Raw genomic sequence first — 24213 nt, 5'->3', positions numbered from 1 at the left:
AATAATTTTAGTAGAGAACTGACTCTTGAAATAATGCAGGAAGACTTATTATTACATATGAGAATTGAAATTAGAACTTTGTTTCTCTGTGAGAGAATAAGGCCTATGTTTAGCAGAAGGGATCCAGCTCTTTTCTCTAAAAAATATTACAATTTTGGTAATTTCTGTTCACATTCGGTTAGTTTAGGGAAGGGTTGGTTAGTTTAAGTTAGGTTAGGCTAGTTTAGGTTACGGTAGGTTACTTTAGTTTATGTTATATTAGTGTAGAAGTCCCGCATAATTTTCCAAAAAATGATAGAATTTCGCTTATTTCTACTAATATTACGTTAGTTTAGATTAGTTCAGGTTAGCTTACGTTAGTTTATGTTAGGTTAGGTTAGATTTGGTTACGTTATGTTACGTCTAAGTACTTGCATCACTCATTTCTCCTGTAAATTTTGTGTGTTTTACGTGCTTCTGGACCCCTTGTACTAAACATACCCCGAGAATAAAAATTTTACAAAATGTTATTTCACTGCAATTTTCAGTATTGTACTTTAAAAACATCTAATTCATAATATCAATTAGAATGGTAACCATCACAAACGCTAAAGAGTGACATCTAATATGAAACTTTTTATTTGAAATTAGACTCTAATTTTTAAAATCGAGGTAGAAATTCGTATTACTGATATTTTAGATAACACTAATAATAATAATAATAATAATAATAATAATAATAATAATAATAATAATAATAATAATAATAATATTTAAATGTATTTATAGTAATGGGTATTTTTTAAAAATGTGTGTGTATTGTGTATTTTTATGTGTACAATTGTCCTTTCGTTTGATCTACATTGCCAAGTCAATGAACACTTACTCGCTTTGAACACTGACTTCGGAAAGTAGATCAAACGAAAGGACAGCTGTCTCCTGCATAAGTTGACAGTTAATACAAAAATAAACATGATTGAATATCATTGATATAGCAAGCAGCAAGAGCAAGGAGTACTTAAGGACTTTTTTTTTCTCTTGTTAAGTGTGCATTTTGACTTTCCTCGCCTTCTGTTCATAGCGGCTTCTTTACCAGTGCTGCTGTGGGTGTGATAAGACAGTTGTACAACTAAAGGAAAGAAACGAGCTTGAGAGCCTTGACTAGACTAACCATTCATTCTACTTTATCTTATTCGCAACAAATTTCCAGTGGATTTTATGAACAAAACACCTCCTATAGTATGACGTCATTACTTAATACTTTGACCCCCTTCTGCTCAAAAGCACAAAACGAGCTTTGTTGTGTGTTATGATATGCTAAAGAACTAACTATTCCCAAACTTTCAGATTTTTTCATCCAGGCCCATTGGAGATATTGAACAGTGAAACATGCATAATTCCCCAACTTTACGATTTTTTCAGGCCTTTGGGAGCAGCTACAGGTCTGTAAATTTTCGTGTATTAACTTGAGATCCCGAACTACATGAAAAAATAGCGGCAGCCGTTGTGTCGCCATGGGATGTTTAAAAAATAATTATTTGTGATTTGAAGTACCCTGATATAGGTTAAACATTCATAAAAAATTAGATTTTTTTTAAAAGGTCGAACGGTAATTTTTTTCTTTTTCCTCGATTACTTTTCATGGATTGACCGTCTAATGTTTTCATCACCAAGTAGTAATATAAACAATTTTATCGTAGTGTTAAACAACTTTATTAGTATAAGCAAAAAGTAAAATAATTTGCTCATATGCTGTGAGTTTTTTTTTTCTTTTTAAGATTGCAGAGGAACTGAATAATTGATATTTCTAAGTGGATTCTTCCAATCATCTAACTGGATTAGTTGGTATTGCCTTTATGTCAGACCTTACTTATGACTTATCCAAGGAGTGTCGATGGGTATTAAGGTAAATAATTAATTAATGTGTTCCTTTAAATATGAAAAAATAATTTAAAATGAAACGTTTTAGTGTCGAGTCCAACGATCTTGCATCGTTTGGCCTAATCCTCGTTTCGCCTAACCAATTATCTGACACTTTTATGACAGATAAAAGATAAGCTTTATGTCCGCCATTTTAGTCGAAATAAGGATACTCGTTTTGCCTACAATGGTGGACTATAAAAAGTCGTGGAGATAAAACTGGAGGGATATTTTCCGAAAAAAAAATATTCCCTATTCTGTAAAGAACTGAGAAATACAAATTAGTTTTCCCATAACTTATTTGTAATAGGACTATTTGCTTTCGGAAAAATGTTTTGATAATTGTACAGTTACTTGAGAATATTAATGCCTATACACTATAGGGTGTATAGTGACTATATTTGAGATGAGAGAAACACAAAAAGTTACACCTGTTATTAATTTTGTTTAAAGGTGAGTGCTGTTCAAAAGTAACTTTTAGTTTGCAGTTTGTTTCCAAATATCTGATATTGTCGAATGGTACTGCTAATCGGTATGTTAAAGAAAATATAGTTTGTGTGTTTCTTCTTATGTAGGTGCTAAAGTTATTTTATTGTAGGTTTTGCAGATCTTTCAGACGATTTCATTCCAGTTTCAACGCTTTTTTGAAACTGTTAATGCATTATAAGGGATCATATTGTGATTCTATTGTAATTACAATTCGTATGAAATTTGTAACTATTTCGAGCTAGATCTGACAAAAGATCCTTAAATTTGCACATAACTTAACAATAGACAACTGTGATCGAAATGAGCGATTTGTGACAAATCGCTCCGCTGACAAGTTGCTCTTTGGATAATTCCACAATTCAAACATCTCAATTGTCAATGTGTTACTGACAAACAAAGAAGAAAAGTATAATTCATTTCTTATTATTACTTTTGAAATTACAACTTTTGAGTTGAATTTCCACTCGTTTTACATACTACCGGGAATGTCCATAGCGTAAGTCTCTGAGATCCACAATGAGATTGAAATCCGGGCTTCTCGGTGGTTGTGTCAGCAGGAAGAAGTTGAATGCTCCTCCAAACAGATGGTGGCCAACCGGGATCTGTTACGAGGGTGGTTGTCCTGCTGGTACAATCCATTTCCACTCGTATGACAAAAATAAAGATATAGTTGACTCTGGTGATCTTCGTACTTCGATACAATACGGGTGAATAGTAGGTACCAAAGGTCCAAAGCATTGCTTACAGAAAAACACTCTATAAATCAACATGGTCTCCGTTATCTTGTACAATTCCAACCTGGCATGATTTCGTTGGGCTGGTACTAAATTATAGACCATTATCGGCGTAAAGAGATTGACATCGAGACTCATCGCACCAAGGAAAATGTTCGTAAAAGTGTAAGTGTTCGTAAAATCTTGACATTTATGGGTTATCACGTTTCACTCCCGTTTATTATTCGTATTATATTCAGATCTAAATTTCCCATTCATTACTCGAAAAGATTATACTACAAAAGCAACTTTTGAATTTTTTAAATAAGTTTACGAATGCTTCTTTTGTGATTTTTTTTCATAGTTTGTTACTACTGTTATCAAATTTTAATCAAAGAAAAACTCTAAATATTGTTTCGTTTTAATAATGTTTACTATTGATAAAATACATCGAAATGCTGTAGTTTTTTGGGGGGGGAGGAAAGTTCATACAAATCCCACGAGAGGCATTTATTGAAATCAGAAGTATCTTTGGTATTTATTTGTGTATAAATATAAATAGGTCAGAGCCAAAGTGGACTCAAATAATTCGTATCTTTGTTCACTTTTCTTACTGATATGCAAATTAACTCTATTTCTTCTTCGCGATGTATCTCTTTAACTTGGACTAATAAAAGTCGTAATGAACTAACTCGGACTAAGTTAGTACTTCTGTACTCTGCAGCATTTTGAAATTGTCCATATGTAATTCTGTATAATGGTTTCACTTGTGCAACTGGTTATCTTTTTGTCCTTCTGAAATGACGCTTGACAGTTACATTAACAAGTACCTAAAGATCAGAACAACGTATTTTTACCAGGGGTCCTTCATGAGTGAGTCGGCAGACATATCACATTTATGGTCAATTAGTCCCTGTTTCGAGTTCAAATGGAGGACAATTTCTCTCGGATGTAAGCCGAGAAGCGGTTTGATTCCGTTTAAGCTTATGCGACATCTTCCAGCATAACCCGGTTGTTGCATAATAACACCAAGATGAAACAAACGTATTTCTCTCCATATGTGATATAAATACATAAAGCAAATTATTTAAACAAAAACCTGGTTTCAGCCCAAAAAATACCGGGCCTTATGCAGAGTCGTTTTGCGGCGCAATTAGTGCCATACTAAAGAGTTCGGCTAACGTAAGTCTCCTGCAATAGTCAGTAGTTTAGTATGACTCTAATCATACTTCGAAACGACTCTGCATAAGGCGGACCGGGTTTAACACTAGAACGGCGGAGTTTTTGATACTCTCTAGAACGGTGGGAGTGGGTCAAAAATGACCCATTCCATTTTTATTAATTATTTGTATTCTAAACCACTAATATTTATTGCATAATAAAGTGTGACTTTCATTCAATAAAACAAAAAAACTTCTTTGAACTCTAGCTTAATGTTTATTGATCAATGTATTTATGCCAATAATGCAAATTTAAGAAACATGCTATTTTTTATGAATATAATATTGTTCGAATGATATTATTAAATGTATTATATACAATGTCAGTTTATTATATAGTAATGTTATATATCATTCTAATTCCTAGATAGTTTTTATTCTTAGATAGTTTCTTCAAGCGCATGACCTAACTGAACTAAACTAACCTGATCTACACACATCTAAACTTGCAGTCATACACAGAACAAAGTTCAGTCACTCCTCTACAAGGGGAAGGGTCATACAAAAACATTGTTTACAAATAAAAACGTGACGTATTACACACAAAAAAAATATTTTACTAATATGAGTGTAAACGCATCTATGCATTTCTATAACTTTCCTATTTAGAATTTGTGGGAACATAACCTGACATAACCTAAAATAGCATACAAAGTCGAAACTTGCAGTAGTTCAAACCAGAAAAAGTCAGCATAGAGTGATTGTTTTATAAATAAGATATGCTAGGTTCTAATCATGAAAGCTCTGACATGAAAAGAATGGTAAACTACCTGTTCTTTCGAACAACTCCTTTAGAGATTCTACTTCTTTGATTGAAATATAATTTATCCAAACACACGAGAAAGTAAGTTGTCTCCCATTTAGACCTCTAAACGTTTTGGTTTCAGTAGCTTTGAAATTTCTGGTTACGCCACAGGCTAGTAGTCTGAGAATTCTTGGCAGCGCCGGAAATCGAACTCGGGATCCCTCAATCCGTAGTCATCCACGTTCACCATTAAACCAGCGGGGCGGTCATATAATGGCGATCACAGAGAGAGCTTTGGCTTTCCTCTCCCAACCCGTCTGGTATATAGGAACCTTGTCCCAACCCGTCTGGTCAGCGTGGGAGCAGTAGACCAAGCCCTCCCTCCGGGGAGAGGCCTCATCCAATAGTGGATCGAATATGGCTGTGGTTTATTTATTATTATTTCTTTGTGCTATAAACGTCTTCTCATGAAACATTTCAACATAGTGATACAAAAAAAAAAAAACTAGCTATATATTTTCACAATAGCATGCAAATTGTTTGGAATTTTTTTGTTAAAATGATTGAAATTATTATGAATATTTTGTTACGATGTAAGGCATATAATATGTGTTTAATAATAATAATAATAATAATAATAATAATAATAATAATAATAATAATAATAATAATAATAATAATAATAATAATCTTACCTGTTTTTACGACGCTTATTTGCAGAAGTATGGTTTTCGGTGCTTATCTCTTTCTCTTCCGATATTTCATCCGAATCGTCATATTTGTTGTTATTCGGCAGGTACTCTTCATCTGAAGAAATAACAACGTATTCAGCGTCAGACTCGGCCTCACTTATGTCATTGAATTTTGCAAGTATTTCATCCGGTGTCATCAGTTTCTTGCTCATTATGAGTGTTTGAAATAGCACATCAGTCCGAAAATAATGAGATTCTCCTAATCAACACACTCTCTAAAGTATTACTAAATCCAACTAAACTGACAAAATTGCTGAGAAGCTGGTCTTGAACACGAGGTGGAATGGGAGAGTATTATGAGAAAGAACGGTCGCAAGATAAAGACGCAGTGTTGCTACAATGTAACAAAATATCACTAACAAAAGATACTTAGTACAAATATTTCTTCAAGAGAACGAGTAAAACTCACAATAATTCGATCCGATTCGTAAGAAAATAGAAAAGTTGTTAAAACGTAAAGTTCGAAATGGGTCAAAAATGACCCAGCCGCCGTTCTAGTGTTAAAAAAAACGGGTTTATTGCTTTTTTTTAAAAAAAAAAACATGGTTTTTGCAAACTCTGCATCGCACCATGCTACTCGTTTTTATGGTCCGGAAACGGCATTCTGTTCCCAGTGTAAAACATTAACCGTAGTGACATATAATGACAAGTAGTAACCTCGTGGGTTATCGTCTTCTGAAGTCCATACGATGAACCGAACGTTGTCTACTAACTATCCGGCTGAACCCCTTATTCAGTTGGGTGTCCGTCTTGGCTGAGGTTTACTGGTGTTTGGTGCAATAAGCAAAGTTATGAAAACATTTATACCTTGTTCTCTTATATGTGAGTTTCTTTTTACATTGTTAAATTACTGTAGATGTCCAAATTATGCACATTCAATATTGAAACGGGAAATATATCTATAACTTACTGCAGTAACAGAGTGATAGTTTGAGACATGCAACCTGTTTATCGGAAGCTGAATTCACATCAAAAACGATTTCTCATTATCTCTTACGATTTTTAATATTTAGGAATCAATATTGAAACCGAAAGTTGTACTAGTTCTTACTTTAATAGAAGACTCAAGCTGAGATGAAATCTATTCTTAAGATTTGGTATCCATACCATAAATCGTTTGGATCGTTGGAGAACGTGTCGATATATATACTATATATGAGTGGGACAATGGCAAAACCCGTTAAATTCACTTTTAAAAAAATGAGATAGTGGCTGCTCTGGAAAAATTACTTATTTCCAAATAGTATTCAGTAGAAAAAGCCATTTTAACTAGTTAAAATTGAGATTGAAATATGTGCCAATTACCAAAACTTGTTAAATCCATCATGGTAACAGATGCAAAACCAGTTAAATCTCTCTACCATATTCAGTTTCATAAACTGTTAAATCCCAAACCTGCAAATAACCTCATGAGAAAAGCAGAAACAAACCCGATTAATTCCATATTTTAAACAATTTGAGGTTTCGTGTTGTATAGGATTAGTTTTGTAATCTGAATATTTATTGCAACTCTTCGTAAATCATTCGAAATTTTATTTGGCGGAATTTGAAGTGTGTGATTTCATTATTTTTTTTTTATTTTTGGACTGAAAATTGAAAAGAAATGAAAACGGAATCTTTAATTTTACGTCCCACGGTTACGCCGGTTAGGCTAAAGGAGACGGTGATGATGAGAAATGTATGAAATGGTGGAATGAAGAAAGTGGGAGAAAACGGGAGAACCTGGAGAAAACCCACGCACACGATGTTTGTTCACCATAAAGTTCACTTGGCGGGGACTGGGATCGAACCCGGGACCCCAAACACCAGAGTTTAACGCTCTCACACCGTGCCGCCGCGGCTCCAAAAACATAAATAAAATGTAATATCTTGAAACACCGTATTAATCTCGATAAAATTTTCAACCTATATGAAGTTCGAACCCGAGATGGTTTTCTTCATATCATTTTGATGGTGTAACTAAAGGAAGGGTGAAGGATAGCAACATTTAAAGGAGAAGGAAAAATGACCGATATTAGTATCGAATCTATAATTTTTTGAATCGCTGAGATGAACAGTGACATATCTAATGCCGTTTAAATCCAAATTCAGCCCGCAACATGGAGATCAAAATGACCAATATCATTGTCTAATTCATAGTTTTCCGGATGGCCGAGATGAACAATGACACTGAAGATGCCGTGCTCCGCAACATGGGAAGGGGAGAGGGATATATAAAACTCATCGAAAATGACCAATATCAAATAGCGCTTTAGTAATAGTAAAAAGTGACTGAATAACGGAGCATATTATTATTTTTTCTCAATTTAGCCCAGCTAAGCGGCCAATAAATGCTAATAATAATAATAATAATAATAATAATAATAATATTATAATAATAATAATAATAATAATAATAATAATAATAATAATAATAATAATAATAATAATAATAATAATAATAATAATAATAATAAGTGCCATTGAGAACATTAACACTTCTAATATCCGTAAAGCTGCTTCCAACCTGATGAAACGTGTGAACCAGTGTTTGAATCAAAACAGGGGACACTCCCAGCATCCGCAGTAGATCTGGTAACTGATTTCTGATAGCAGCAGTGTTGCCGGGTGCATGTAAGTAAACGTTTTATCATGATAATTTCAAAGTTTCTTTTTCGTTGTTTACAGGAATTGCATAATGTAGACAGATCCTTAACACACCTTTGTTCCACTGAAACATCAACAAAGTTGCCAATCCAGAGTATTAATTTATGAAAACTACGATTTCCCTAGTTCCCCCTTACAGAGGCCTCATCCGATTAGTTATCGGTTGATATGAAAAATTCTTTTTTCTGCTCCATAGTTTCCAAACCACTCCAACTAAACAAACTGAAAATTAACAATAGAACACCATACGTATGAGTTATGTGTCTATTTACATGTTTTGCAAAAAAAAAAAACCTTCGGTTGCATCTGGCAACACTGTGCGGTTCCTAGTGTACTTCAATCGTTGCTTCCTAGTTTAAAAATATATGAATGAATAAGGCTTCATTTTGGTGTAACCATTATTCGTGTATCACTTCAGGTTCAAAAGTTCTGCTATCCCAAACACAGGGTTCCATTGAATATTGGACACCCTGTAGAAGTCAATATTTGCACATATTCGAAAAATTATCAATAAGTTTTTGCCTTCACATTAAAAGAGTGAAATTGGGTGTTTGATACTCACATTATTTGCTCTTTTCCACACAGTCATCGTGTAAATTAACACAAACTTACTTTTGAAGTTGTCTTTTAAATTTCAGTCATTATTTGGTGAAAGTGTCACATTGACTAAAAAAAACATTGCTTGGTAGTGTAAATGTCAGCATACGAATAAAAGTGCCTACTTTTCATTGAAATCTTAACATTTGGAAAGAAGAAGACTGATGACATTGTAAACTAAACCAACTGATACTTTTATTGGATATGTCACCATGCTTTACCTTCATCTCATCACGATGTTTAAATGAGCAAACCCCTGTAGTAGAGCCTAGTCGCGCCTTGATCATATAATCAGTGCGGATTACTCCCACAAAATTGAAAACATTACCCTGTTGATTGAACGCTGCGCACATGCGTTTATGGGTGGGTGTAATGTTTCAATTGTTTATTCATAACTTTAGTCTGTGAGTAATGTTGAAGTAGCCAGTATTCATCGATGATCAGAAGACAATCATAAAATTCATTCTCATCGGTTACGCAGAGGGGCAATACTTCAGACACACTATCGACTCTTTGCTGTTTCTGAAAAGAGATAAGAACAGTTTTACACTCTCACTCATCTCAGACATATCTTCAAACCTCTTGTATCAAGAAACATAAAACATTCAAATTTGTAACTGAAGATGTGAATATATTTTGTACGGATATTTCATTCACTACTCTCCATACGAAGGGGAAAGCTTATTGTTAAGTCTTTGCATATACTGCAAATATTCCATTACAGTAAAAACTCATTTTTACCAAAAATTTGTATTTAGCAAAATACTATATTTGTAACAGAAGTTCTATATTTAAGTTCTCTATAGTATGTTTACACATTTTTATAATACGCGTACTAGCAGCATTATATATTTTGGAAATTTCTACGTATATTTTTCAGATACTCACAAGCAAAGAAGGTGTGCGTCTGGTGGAAGCTTAATATTTCACAAAGTAAGTAATTTTATACTTACCACAGATTCAAGAGCAAATTATTTTCCTTTGTTTCTTTTTTAAATTTATTGCCAATATAATGATTGATTTAGGATTTTAGGACTTTAGATTTCTGGACTCTCGGCATCTAAGGCCATTTAGCCCATCACGTTTTGAGGGATGCCGTCCCTCAGCGAGCACACCATCCGGGGAAAGGAAAGGAACGCCCTGGGACCTATAAGTTCGGCATTTGCCTTGTGTGAATGAGGAAAACTCAGGAAGACCTCATTCAGGGTGGCTGGCCTGAAAAAGCGTTTTACACTTATTCGACCGAGTGCCCCTACCGGGAATCGAATCCAGAACCCACCAACCGAATAATGATTGATATTTTATTATTACATATATAGGCCTATCTATTCGATATATATCTATTCGATGTACAACTTAAAAATGTGAGATGAATTTTATTTAACATTATTTGAGACATATTAATTAAGTGGTTTTTCTGATTGCCTTTAAATCTGCAACTAGATATTTAACGCAATTACTTTTATACAATTTGACTATAAAATTAATTGAAATGTTATTTTCAGTATTATAGAATTAATAATCGTATTCCTAAGGCATAGTTTACAACTTTAAAATTGGATTTGAAGCACCGTTGTTACCCTTGCTAACCACTCACATCAATCTATAACTGGAAAATAGTAAAGGGATAAATGCATTTCGCTAGTACGAAATAGTTTTTTCCATTGTACGATGTAATATTAATAGTTCCAGTAAACCGGTTTCTTCTTCAATATTGTACCTGGTATTTCAATGTCCGAACCTTGTGAACATTATTTTTATGATAATTAATACAGTATTCATTAGTCAAATTTTACTTAAGTATTATTAACAACGACATAACGCAAATGAGCTTCGGCAAAGTAAGCAACATTTAATAGAAATGGGAGAAGAAATCAGTGAAATCAATAAAAATTCCAGTTCACTTGAAAGAAAAGAAAACATTACCTTCTCGTAATCTATGAATCCAGAGATGTCCTTGATACACAGTTGCTGAAAAATAACCATCTATTAAAAATTGTTATCAATTGTGCAATATTGATTCTTGTATATTAGAAAAGCATGCATGTCCTTAGTTAAATAGGAAAACAAAATAATAAATGAAATCGCAACATATATCCTGTGTTGTTAACCAGCTTCATCAAACTGCCAGAAACAGTTAATACTATTCTAAAGGTAGTCAATTTGGATGTTGGCAGTTACCTATTAAATTCGTACGCCCACTTCCTCCACTGTGCGAGGTTAGGATACGTACACCTTCTTCTTAGTATAGAGCCACAGGAAATGGTAACACCTTCTGAGATCTATACTTATTGCTGACTGTTCATGAGGTCAAGCGCGGCGATCTGATCTTGTTCACAAACAGATTGACGATCCACCATTTTTTAATTTTTTTTAGGATTTATGTTTCTGGGCTTTCGGTATCTAAGGTCATTTAGCCCTTCACCTTCGAGGGATGACGTCCCTCGGCGAGCACACAATCCGGGGAAAAGTAAGGAAGAAAGGATTGGGGGAGGTAGGAAACGGCCTGGGACCTATAAGTTAGGTACCACCCTAGCATTTGCCTGATGTGAGTGAGGAAAACCCAGGAAAACCTCATTCAGGGTGGCTGGCCTGAAAAAGCGTTTTACTCTTTTTCGACCGAGTGCCCCCACCGGGAATCGAACGTTTGTTTATATTGCGCGTGGTGCTTCCAGCGGTCAACGTTTGAGGTAAGTGAAGTGAGTTCTGAGAAGTTTAGTAAATACTTATACTGTACTATCGCACTACTTTCAACATGAAATCAGTAATGTTACAATTGCTATAGAGAATTGGAAATACCTACCCATGTGGTTTGTTGTGACTATTCTTATAAAATGGAATAGTGATTTTCAAGCTTTTCGAGCTCACAGGGACTTAAAATTTAACTCAAAATGCTCTATACACTCGTGTCATCATCAGCGTTCTAGCATATTGCTGCCCACGATCGAAAACCACTCACTGACAATACTAGTGATTTTTAACTTTATTTCAAGGCTGATACCAATTAGGAAAAATATTTTTATTTTCATCAAATTCATTTCTGGGTAAGGGCATAAGTACAGGGTAGCTTGACTGCCAAATTTTCAGCACCAACAAGATAAAGAGGCCAATCCTTGACTGGACGCGATTTTGTTTTGAGAAACCGTTCATAACATAAAAGAGATTAAATATATGTTATTCATTTTTATAATTATACTAAAGCATAGTACAGCCAGCTTGTTGCACTTAATAAAAATTGTTACCTCTTCAAGATGGATATTACCTTTTCAGATGATTTTCATCGAATTATTTCAAGGAAACATGGTAGTTGTAAAGCCGTGGTAATGGTAAAGCCCTCGCAAAGTAAATCAGAATCATAGTATGCATCATCTCCTATCGAAAACCATTGTTTATAGTACTCAGAATTTATTTTATGAATAATGGGATGATGCGTACTGAATTTCTAATAGATCCACCAGTGTAAATCCTTACGGAATACGTAAAGGTCTTAAGCGGATCGTAGGTTTAATATAGTTTAAGGTTTCGGGGACGGAAACCTTCTCAAAAATTAAAGAGTGGCATCAGATGAGTGCGTTGAGCTAAAGATTGTACGAATAATTTTAGTAGAGAAGTGACTTTTCAAATAATGCAGAAAGACTTATTATTGCATATGAGAATTGAAATTAGAACTTTGTTTCTCTATGAGAGAATAAAAATTTTAGAAAAATTTATTTCACTGCAATTTTCTGGTATGGTACTTTAAAAACATCTAATTCATAGTATCAATTAGAATGGTAACCAGCAGAAACGCAAAAGAGTGACATCTAATATGAAACTTTGTATTTAAAATTAGACTAATTTTTAAAATCGAGGTAGAAGTTCGTATCACGGATATTTTAGATAACACTAATAATAATAATAATAATAAATAATAATAATAATAATAATAATAATAATAATAATAATAATAATAATAATAATATTTAAATTTAGTAATTTGTATTTTTAAAAAATTATGTGTATTGTGTTTTTTTGTGTACAATTGTCCTTTCGTTTGATCTACATTCCCAAGTCAGTGAACAGGCCCACTTACTCGCTTTGAACACTGACTTCGGAAAGTAGATCAAACGAAAGGACAACTGTCTCCTGCATAAGTTGACAGTTAATACAAAAATAAACATGATTGAATATCATTGATATAGCAAGCAGCAAGAGCAAGGAGTACTTAAGGACTTTTTTTTTAAGTGTGCATTTTGACTTTCCTCGCCTTCTGTTCATAGCGGCTTCTTTACCAGTGCTGCTGTGGGTGTGATAAGAAAGTGTTATAACTAGAGGAAAGAAACGAGCTTGAGAGCCTTGACTAGACTAACTATTCATTCTACTTTATTTTACTTCACAACACAAATTTCCAACATACTTTGAATTTATGAATAAAACACCTCCTAGAATATGACGTCATTACTTAATACTTTGAATCCCTTCTGCTCAAAAACACGAAACGAGCTTTGTTGTGTGTTATGGTATACTAAAGGACTAACTATTCTCAAAATTTCAGATTTTTTCATCCAGGCCCATTGAAGATATTTAACAGTGAGCATGCCAAATTGGCATATTTCCCCAACTTTACGATTTTTTCAGGCCTTTGGGAGCAGCTACAGGTCTCTAAATTTTTTATGACTCCGGACTACATGCACACACAATTTCAGACCTCTACGTCAGTTGTTGCTTCTTCCCAAACATGTCTTCAATGTCCAAAGATGTTACTGCTGTAGGCTCTGTTTTCACCCCTTTCAAATGGTTTTAGGCAAAATCGTTAAAATATCAAAGTTTTAGCTCTGCACGAATTGGAGACGTCCAACAATTTTCAATTTGGTAGGACAAATACATGCTGAGATATTCAAAACAACGTAAACGCCAAAAATTGATAAAACAAAAACAAAATGGCGGCAGCCGTTGTGTCGCCATGGGATGTTGGAAAAAAAAATTAATTGTGGTTTTGAAGTTCCTGATATAGGTTATACATTCATGAAAGAACTAATTTTTTCTTGAAAAGGTCGAGCGGCACTTATTTTCTCGATCACTTTGTATGGATTGACCGTATAATGCTTTCATCACCAAGTAATAATAATAAACAATTCTATCGTAGTGTTAAACAACTTTATTAGTATAAGCAAAAAGTAAAATAATTTGTTTATATGCTGTGAGTTTTTTTTTTTTTTTTTTTTTTAAGATTCCAGAGGAACTGAATACTTGATATTTCTAACTGGATTCTTGCGATCATCTAACCGGATCAGTTGGTATTGCCTTTATGTCAGACCTTACTTATGACTGTTATCCAAGGAGTGTCGATGGCTATTAAGGTAATTAATTAATTAATGTTTTCTTTTAAATACGAAAAAATAATTTAAAATGGAACGGTTTAGTGTCGAGTCCAACGGACGGAAAGCAACTTTTTTGTAACAAGGTCTCTCTTATTTTTATTCCTAATTTTATAATTGAGATTTCGGTTTAATTGGGAAAGTGAAAGCGAAAGATATTATGGTACTCCCCTCCAGCAGAACTCTCCATTTGACGTCACCCTACAGGTTGGCAACATTGCTGTCCAGTTGGCGAGCCTACGTAGTGGCTATTCTCGGCACGCAGCGGGAGAGAATCGTTCACTTCGTACTCGACGGCCGCAGGAGCAGGTGGGAACTGGGAGTTCAGTGTTGGAGGAGCAAATAGTGAGCTCCAAGTGAAGAAAGAAGTAGAAAACACGTGCTGCATGGCAAACAATTATAAGTAACACAGTTTGTAGGAACAGTGGACGAATATTTTGAACAACTATTTACTTATCTATTCTTGCACTATAAAATACTTTAATTGTATATTTAAATATTTAGGCCTGAGCCTAAAAAATATTGTGATTTCATTTCAGTTGTTTTCGATCTTCTACTTGGTTAATAGTCACATGCCATTAGCTATTAGCTTTCCTTGCATGTGTTTTATCTACGTTTTTGAGTGAGTAACGAGGAAGCGTATTCCTGCTGTTAGCTACCTTGGCCGACAATGGTGAAATTTTCACTTGTTGTGAGGGTTCGTTGGTCCGCAGATAATTTAATTTCGAATATTACTTCATAATTCTTTTAATTAAATCAGGCGGCGCCCACAATAGAGACCTTGGCGAACTGGTGGGGCAATATAGTCCCTTACTTAATATCTTACAGTTGTACTGGGTTATGTTAGTAGAAGGTAACTCATCGTGGTAGTACCGGCTACGGACCGAAAGAGTAGGAAAATGTAACTTCTGCTTACTTGTGTGTTACAAGAGACGCTGAGAGCAGTCTCCATTAAGGTCAAAGAACTTCAGCTCACGTCGCAGCATATTAGTTGACACTGCATGTGACTCTCACGGGTGTTATTCTGGATGGTGTAGGTAATATTTTACTGCTTTGCAGTCAGATTGTGCGGTTTATTGGCATACACCCTTGCTTTAAGCATCCTGATTCAAAAGATAAAAATCATAGAAAGATAAATTCGGGGAACAAAGGGGTCATGATCTCTTGCTTACTTTACGCTTTTCTGCAAACTGTTGATGCACCAACGCCAAGGATTCTTTCAAAGTGTGGCATGTGCCTTTATCTAGTAGTAAATGTTACTGTATTCTTTCTTGTGATGCCAGTTCGTGACAAAAGTGTTCCAAGAAATCATGATAAACTTCACTGTTCAGTTTTGAGTGAAAGAACACTGGACTCACTACAGGTATATATCCCTGAAACTCCGTACGAAACTCGAACTTTTTGATAATAAAGGGGTCTTTTCTCTAAAGATGTGTGGATTCTCAGCAGATCAGTGCTGCGTATTTTGGCTATTAGCGTATCCTGAGAAACGGCACAACGCTTCGTCGGACATAAACTATAGGAGAGGCTCCAAATATCCGTCAATAACCAATTACAGTACGCAACCCGTTCTTATGTGTCTGTTTCCTTCAGTTCCTGTACATTTGTCTCTCGGTATAGTTTTAAAAGAAGCATCAGCATTGGCTGACATGTTGTTCGTGACATACCGACCTACTGAGATAATTTCTGGGTAGACTTTTGTGGGTTTCTTGTTATCTGGTGCAGAATATCACGAACAATTTTCGGTGTTCGGACAGAACCTGATTTGACGCCATTTTTTGACCAGAGTCTGAACACAGTATTTCGCAAGTGGTTTTGTTTCTGGGTATTAAAAGTGAAAGCATATAGTGTAATGGTAATCTTAATTGGCCTCGTCCATACACGTATTCTGTCGCCGTCTCAATTGGTTACTCCATGCACAACACCACCTTCTGGATGCAACTTTTTTATCAGGTATATGAGAGCTGAAAAGGCGGTAAATTGGGTTTTCAGGGGAATTCGATTCCCAAAGCTTGAATGCTTACCAGTTAGTCACAAAGAATGAATGATAGAGATACCTGGTGCAAATGCCACGTGCTTGTATTATATTAAATAAATGTAGATACAAATATATATTAATTATTACAAGTTAATTAGGATAAACTCCAGGGCTGGGTAAAATTTATTTTATAGTATTTATTTGTATTCCTATGTTAAGTTCATTATTATTATTGTGTGTATAATTCTGTATATTCTATGTATTTTTTATTTAGTGCATCTGTTCATGTTAACGAAAAAGTCTTTCTCTCCTTCTTCTAGCTATTTTATGTAAACCAATTTATTTTTCAAATACACTGCAAAAGATACAGAGACTACTTTTAGACACAGTAGGAAACTGTAATATACTCTGTTGTCCAAGTATGTCCCAGATGTATGTACAAAATGTGCAAACTGTATATCATCACTGTCACTGACGACGCAGTGAGATGATACATAGGTATCTGGAATAAGCTTAACTCTGGACAAACATATTTCCAAAATATAAAATACACCTCTACTAACTATACTAAGAAAACTTTCTGAAGTTACGTGTGAAAACAAATGAAATTTTAACAGGTATACATTTGTTGTAACAAATTTGGAATATAGCATATAGAGCATAAATAACAATTAACAAAGCAACAAAGTAGGATTATACCAACAACGACAAACATGAAAATTTCGAAGGTTAACTGTATCCAATTAGTAACAAACTTTAAGTTTCGAAAATCCCTCGTTAATTGAGCAAATTATTATTAACAAGATTTTCCAATTTCAATTCGCAAAATTTTTTACTGCTCAGACACTTCAGTAACATGAAAATGAGGGAGGAAGCAATTATACAAACAGGCTTTAAAGGAAGTTAAACTCTCAAAAAATGGGATTCAATATTTCCTCGCGCTTTTATAATGAGATCCAAGAATTGTTTCATTTAAAGTCTTTCTCTTGTCTAAAAATGAAATTGTGCAAAAGGAAAACTAAACGAAGCTTTTCTAATTTTTGCAATATAACTGTGCCAGATTACGCAGTAAAACAAGTTGCACAATGCCTTATTACTAGACGAAAGCTTGCTTTTATTTCTAGAAAACACGATGCAAGTTTCTTTTTTGCTTTCTTTCTGTATTCAATAGTCCGTCTTCTAGCCAAGAAAATATTACTTACGCTAAACACACACTATATCATATAACCCAAAATAATAATAGCCGAAACCACAAATTTATAAGCATTGCAAAACCAATCTAAGATTCAAGTAATTTAACGAAATGTAATTTCGAACCATTTTCTTTTTCTACGTTCCTAAGTTAGGTCATTGAACATTACGAATATCCCAAGTGTAAGCAACAAGTTATGAAAGTTTTGAAGAGATGAGTGAAATCAATCAAAATTCCAGTTCACTTGAAAGAAAAGAAAACATTACCTTCTCGTAGCCTATTTATCTTGAGATGTCCTTGATACGCGGTTGCTGAAAAATAACTATATATTAAAAAGTGTTATAAATTGTACAATATTGATTCTTGTTTATTAGAAAAGCATGCATGTCCTTCGTTAAATAGGAAAACAAAATAATAAGTTAAATCGCAAGGTCCTGTGTTATTGACCAACTTCCTGAAACTGCCAGAAACAGTTAATACTATTCTCAAGGAAGTAAATTTGGACGTTGGCAGTTACCTATTAAATTCGTACGCCCACTTCCTCCACTGTGCGAGGTTAGGATACGTACACCTCCTTCTTAGTATAGAGCCATAAGAAATGGTAATACCTACTCAGATCTATACATATTGCTGACCGTTCATGAGGTCCAGCGCGGCGATCTGATCTCGCTCATAAACAGATAGACGAACCATCATGTTTATTTATTTATTTAGAATTTTAGGATTTAGAATTCTGGGCTTTCGGTATCTAAGGCCATTTAGCCCTTCACCTTTGAGGGATGACGTCCCTCCGCGATCACACAATCCGGGGAAAGGGAAAGAAGAAAGGATAGGGGAAGGAAGAAAGCAGCTTAGGACCTACAAGTTAGGTACCACCCGGCATTTGCCTTGTGTGAATGAGAAAAACCCAGGAAAACTTCATTCAAGATGGCTGTCCTGAAAAAACGTTTTACTCTTTTTCGACCGAGTGCCTCCACTGGGAATCGAATGTTTGTTTATATTGCGTGTGCTGCTTCCTGCGGTCAACATTTGAGGTAAGTGAAGTGGGTTCTGAGAAGTTTAGTAAATACTTATAGTGTACTATCGCACTACTTTCAACATGAAATCAGTAATGTTATAATTGTTATAGAGTATTGGAAATACCTACCCGTGTGGTTTGTTATGAGTACTCTTATGAAATGGAATAGCGATTTTCAGGATTTTCCTGCTCACAGTGACTTAAAATTTAATTCAAAATGCTGTATATACGCGTGTTATCATCAGCGTTCTAGCATATCGCTGCTTACTGACAGTGGTAGTGATTTTTAACTTTATTTCGAGACTGATACCATTTAGGAGAAATATTTTTATTTTCATTAAATTCATTTCGTGATTCTGGGTAAGGGCGTAAGTACAGGGTAGCTTGACTACCAAATTTTCAGCACCAACAAGATAAAGAGGCCAATCCTTGACTGGACGCGATTTTGTTTTGAGAAACCGCTCATAACATTAAAGAGATTAAATATATGTTATTCATATTTATAATTATAGTAATGCATGGTATAGCCAGCTTGTTCCACTTAATAAAAAATGTTACCTCTTCAAGATGGATATTACCTTTTCAGATGATTTTCATCGAATTATTAGTTGTAAAGCCGTGGTAATGGTAAAGCCCTCCCAAAGTAAATCAGAATCATAGTATGCATCATCATCTATCAAAAACCATTGTTTATAGTACTCAGAATTTATTTCATGAATAATGGGATAATGCGTACTGAATTTCTAGTTGATTCACCAGTATAAATGCGTACGGAATACGTAACGGTGTTTAGCTGATCGTAGGTTAAGTTAAGGTTTCGGGCCAGAAACCTTCTCAAATATTAATAAATGGAGGCATCGGATTGGTGCGTGTTAATCTGAAATTGTACGAATAATTTTAGTAGAGAACTGACTCATGAAATAATGCAGAAAGGCTTATTATTACATATGAGAATTGAAATTAGATCTTTGTTTCTCTGTGAGACAATAAAAATTTTAGAAAATTTTATTTCACTGCAATTTACAGTATGGTACTTTAAAAACATCTAATTCATAATATCAATTAGAATGGTAACCAGCACAAACAGTACGGAGTGACATCTAATATGAAAATTTTTATTTAAAATTAGACTCTAATTTTTAAAATCGAGGTGAAAGTTCGTATTACTGATATTTTAAATAATAATAATAATAATAATAATAATAATAATAATAATAATAATAATAATAATACATTTAAATGTGTTTATTTCTTATCTTCTACATGTATCTCCACTTTACCATTTTTACTGTACGTAATAATAAATACCATTCGCTTGCTTATTTGTATTATACTGAACATGATAAAAAGAAATCTAACTTCAACTATGAACACAGCTATTTGTAAACACTCCGGCTGAGGTGCGTTCGTAAGTCTCACGTAAAACATTGAGTGACGATGCTATCTTAAATTTTAGGTGTAGGGAGGAAAGAGAGGGGCATCTATTTTTTAGTACCAAAAAGCATAGTTTTATATTACTTCATTTAGAATAAAGTAGGCTACATGTCCGGGGTGGAGACAAGGGCGTAAAGAAATGTCAGATTTCAGTCTAACTTAAGAAAAGTATAGCTAATGGCTCACTTTTGTTGAGGGCCTTTAAGAAATTTAAAGGAAAAACCTGGATGTTCATACATTTCCAAAAATAAAATAAAAATATCATAAAATTACGTATAGCAATAATGTGCTTCAATGATGTAAATAATAGGTCTCCTCGTGCTAGCCTGCTCCGTAAGATTTCAGTTCACAATGGACAGCTGGGCGTATAAAATACCCAGTTATTTTCAATTGCCTAGGGCTAGTTCAAAAATCAATCTGGCTCTGGGGACAGGGTACGCCTCTGGGCACCACCCACCCGCTCTCCTTTTTCTACCATCGTCATTGATAACATATAAACCGTGCCCCACTCTAGAACAAATACGAATTGCAGAAAACTCTCTGAAGATCAGTGGGGGATCTAGAAGGTAAAAAATGGGGGGGGGGCAGCCAGTACCCAGAATATAATAGGTATATAGAAACTTTCAAAAATATATAAGTAACAGCTTAAATTATGTTGTCAGTGAAGAAACTAAGGGGGCTAGGCCCCCTCCGGCCCTCGCCTAGATCCGCCACTGCTGAAGAGCAAATGTCGGGATCCAAATAGCAGACAGTTGTCACGATGGATGAAGCATAGAAATATCTCATTGCTGGTTATACATTCAGGCGCAGATACATCGTGACAGAGATACGAAGGGCCGATACAGCTTTGTTCGCCAATGCCAGAATAGATTTCCGCATATGTTATAACGGGATTCAGCTATGTGGGAAAGTTGCTAATACATAAGACTGAAAAACGTGAAAGTGAATGCATCATACTTCCAAGATCCACAATTATGTGCTACGAATCTATATAAATCTGATTTCAGGTCATGCTGTCAAAACATTTGAGTCCTTATCAGCAAATGGAACAGGAAATCTGAACTGATGTCATTCTGTTACTTGAGATTCCTGTAAAAATTCATGATTCAAGTGCAACAGATTTCTGTGGCTTTGGTCTGCCGAAAATACATCTTTATGATTTGCGTGCGTGCACCCCCGTGGCCTCTTAGAAGCTTGAAGAGAGAAATGGATACTAAATACTCTTACCCGTGCACCACCGGTGGTTTTCTTCACCGCAAAGTTCGATGGCGTGTGACAGTCGATATTATTGTGGGTCGAAGAGAATATCGTCGGTACTAGCAATGAGGTTCCTGGAAAGGTGAATACTATTCAAATTCCGTTCAATATAAAGAAAACAACCTTCTGCATAACAACACATTGTGCTTCGGCATTGCAAGAAAAACAAAACTTTAAAAAAAAAAAAAACAATTTGAAATAAATAGTTTCTTTCCGAGTTAAATTCGTTGTAATACCACAAGAACACAGCTTCGTTAAAACACTTGACTCTTATACTTCAGCTTTAATTACAACTGTAGAATAATAAAAATAAAATAATGAAAGTTTCAAAATTTGTAGGTTTTCAAATATAAGTAGTGCTTGAGCATTTAGAAAATTATAATTAATATTATTTTGTTACAATTTATAATATTTACTATAGAGTCAATCCATTCTAAGTGATCAAGTATGAGCCGTTCGACCATATCCAAAAAATCTAATTCTTTCATGAATGTTTATCCTTTGTCAGGGTACTTCAAAACCACAATTAATTATTTTCTTTACAACATCCCATGGCGACACAGTGGCTGGCGCCAATTTTTTTTTCGATTTTAGGCGTTTATGTTGTTTTGAGTATCTCAGCACGTATTTGTTCTAACAAGCTGAAAAATGCTGGATGTCTCTAACTCATTCAGAGCTAAAACTTTGATCTTTTAACAATTTTGCCTAAAACCACTTGAAAGGGGTGATCTGGGCCTTCAGTAGCAACATCCTTGGACATTGAATACATGTTTGGGAAGAGGAGACACTTGATGTAGAGGTCTGAATAGTGTGTGCATGTAGTTCGGGGTCTCAAGTTAATACACAAAAATTTACAGACCTGTAGGCCTGAAAAATCATAAAGTTGGGGAATTGTGCTAATTTGGCATATTTCACTGTTCAATATCTCCAATGGGCCTGGATGAAAAAATCTGAAATTTTGGGAATAGTTCGTCCTTTAGTATACCATAACATACAAGAAAGTTGGTTTTGTGCTTTTGAGCAGAAGGGGTTCAAAGTATTAAGTAATAACGTCATATTCTAAGAGGTGTTTTGTTCATAAATTCAACTGGGAATTTGTTGTTTCGAAGTAAAATAAAGTAGAATGAATGGTAAGTCCAGTCAAGGCTCTCAAGCTCGTTTCTTTCCTCTAGTTATAACACTGCCTTAACACACCCACAGTAGTACTGGTGAAGAAGCCACTCTCAACAGAAGGCGAAGAAAGTCAAAATGCACACTTAACAAAAAAAAAAAAAGTCCATAAGTACTCCTTGCCCTTGCTGCTTGCTATATGACTGATATTCAATCATGTTAATTTTTGTTTTAACTGTCAACTCATGCCGGAGACAATTGTCTTTTCGTTTGATATACATATATCCAAGTCAGTGAACACTTACTTGCTGTGAACACTGACTTCGGACTAACCATTCATTCTACTTTATTTTACTTTACAACAACAAATTTCCAGTTGAATTTATGAACAAAACACCTCCTAGAATATGATATCATTACCTAATACTTTGAACCCCTTCTGCTCAAAAACACATAAAGGACTAACTATTCCCAAAATTTCAGAGATTTTCATCCAGGCCCATTGGAGATATGGAACTGTGAAATATGCCAAATGGGCATAATTCCCCAACTTTACGATTTTTTCAGGCCTTTGGGAGCAGCTACAGGTCTGTAAATTTTCGTGTATTAACTTGAGACCCCGAACTACATGAAGAAAATGGCGGCAGCCGTTGTGTCGCCGTGGGTTGTTGTAAAAAATAATTATTTGTGATTTGAAGTACTCTGATATAGGTTAAACATTCATGAAAAAATTAGATTTTTTTTAAAAGGTCGAGCGGTAATTTTTTCTTTTTCCTCGATTACTTTGCATGGATTGACCGTATAATGTTTTCATCACCAAGTAATAATAATAAACAATCTTATCGTACTGTTAAATAACTTTATTAGTATAAGAAAAAAGTAAAATAATTAGCTCATATGCTGTGAGTTTTTTTCTTTTTAAGATTGCAGAGGAACTGAATACTTGATATTTCTAAGTGGATTCTTCCAATCATCTAACCGGATCAGTTGGTATTGCCTTTATATCAGACCTTACTTATGACTTATCCAAGGAGTGTCGATGGGTATTAAGGTAAATAATTAATTAATGTTTTCCTTTAAATATGAAAAAAATAACTTAAAATGAAACGTTTTAGTGTCGAGTCCAACGATATTGCATCGTTTGGCCTAATACTCGTTTCGCCTAACTAATTATCTGACACTTTTATGACCGTGTTGCCACGTTTGGCCTAATCCTCGTTTTGCCTACAACGATGGACTATAAAAAAATCGCGGAAATAAAACTGGAGGGAAATTACAAGAGAAAATTCCCTAGAAGTATTAAGAAATGCAAAATATATAGTTTCACCAATAACTAACTAACTAACTAACTCTATGGCCTATGGAACCCGGAGGTTAAAGCCGCGTTCACAAAAGCGTCCGAATATTCATCTCAGGATCTAGTTCTCAAATACTTTCAGTCTATGTTCTTCCCTCAGAGTAAGTGACCATGTTTCGCAGCCATACAAAACAACAGGCATGATTATCATTTTGTATATTTTAAGCTTCAAATTCCTCGACAGAATTCGCGACGACAAGTGATTTTGAACCGAATAGTAACACGAATTCCCTGCTTTTAGTCGACATTTAATTTCTCCGTGAATATGATTTTCCTCTGTTAATATTGATCCTAGATATTTGAAACTATCCACTTTATCAAAAGTATTATTTAATATTTTAACGCATCCATAATTTGCTGTATTCTGGTCCCGAGTATAGTTTCAAACGAGGATAGTTTCACAACGAAAATAAAAAGTAGTTGATTAAGAAAATTCAAAATGTAATGCA

General features: G+C 34.6%; 1 long non-coding RNA gene across 1 annotated transcript; it reads left to right on the top strand.

The window, feature by feature from the left end:
* The first annotated feature begins 9963 nt into the window (after positions 1–9963).
* On the top strand, positions 9964–23439 carry LOC145665693 (uncharacterized). Its single transcript, XR_014127598.1, has 3 exons — positions 9964–9994; positions 14271–14400; positions 23331–23439. It is a non-coding gene; the product is annotated as an uncharacterized LOC145665693 (long non-coding RNA).
* The last annotated feature ends 774 nt before the right edge of the window (positions 23440–24213 follow it).

The sequence above is a fragment of the Thermobia domestica genome, chromosome 12, assembly GCF_964235325.1.
Source record: "Thermobia domestica chromosome 12, izTheDome1.hap1.1, whole genome shotgun sequence".
Lineage (NCBI taxonomy): Eukaryota > Metazoa > Arthropoda > Insecta > Zygentoma > Lepismatidae > Thermobia > Thermobia domestica.
This window is presented reverse-complemented; position numbering and strand designations above follow the sequence as displayed.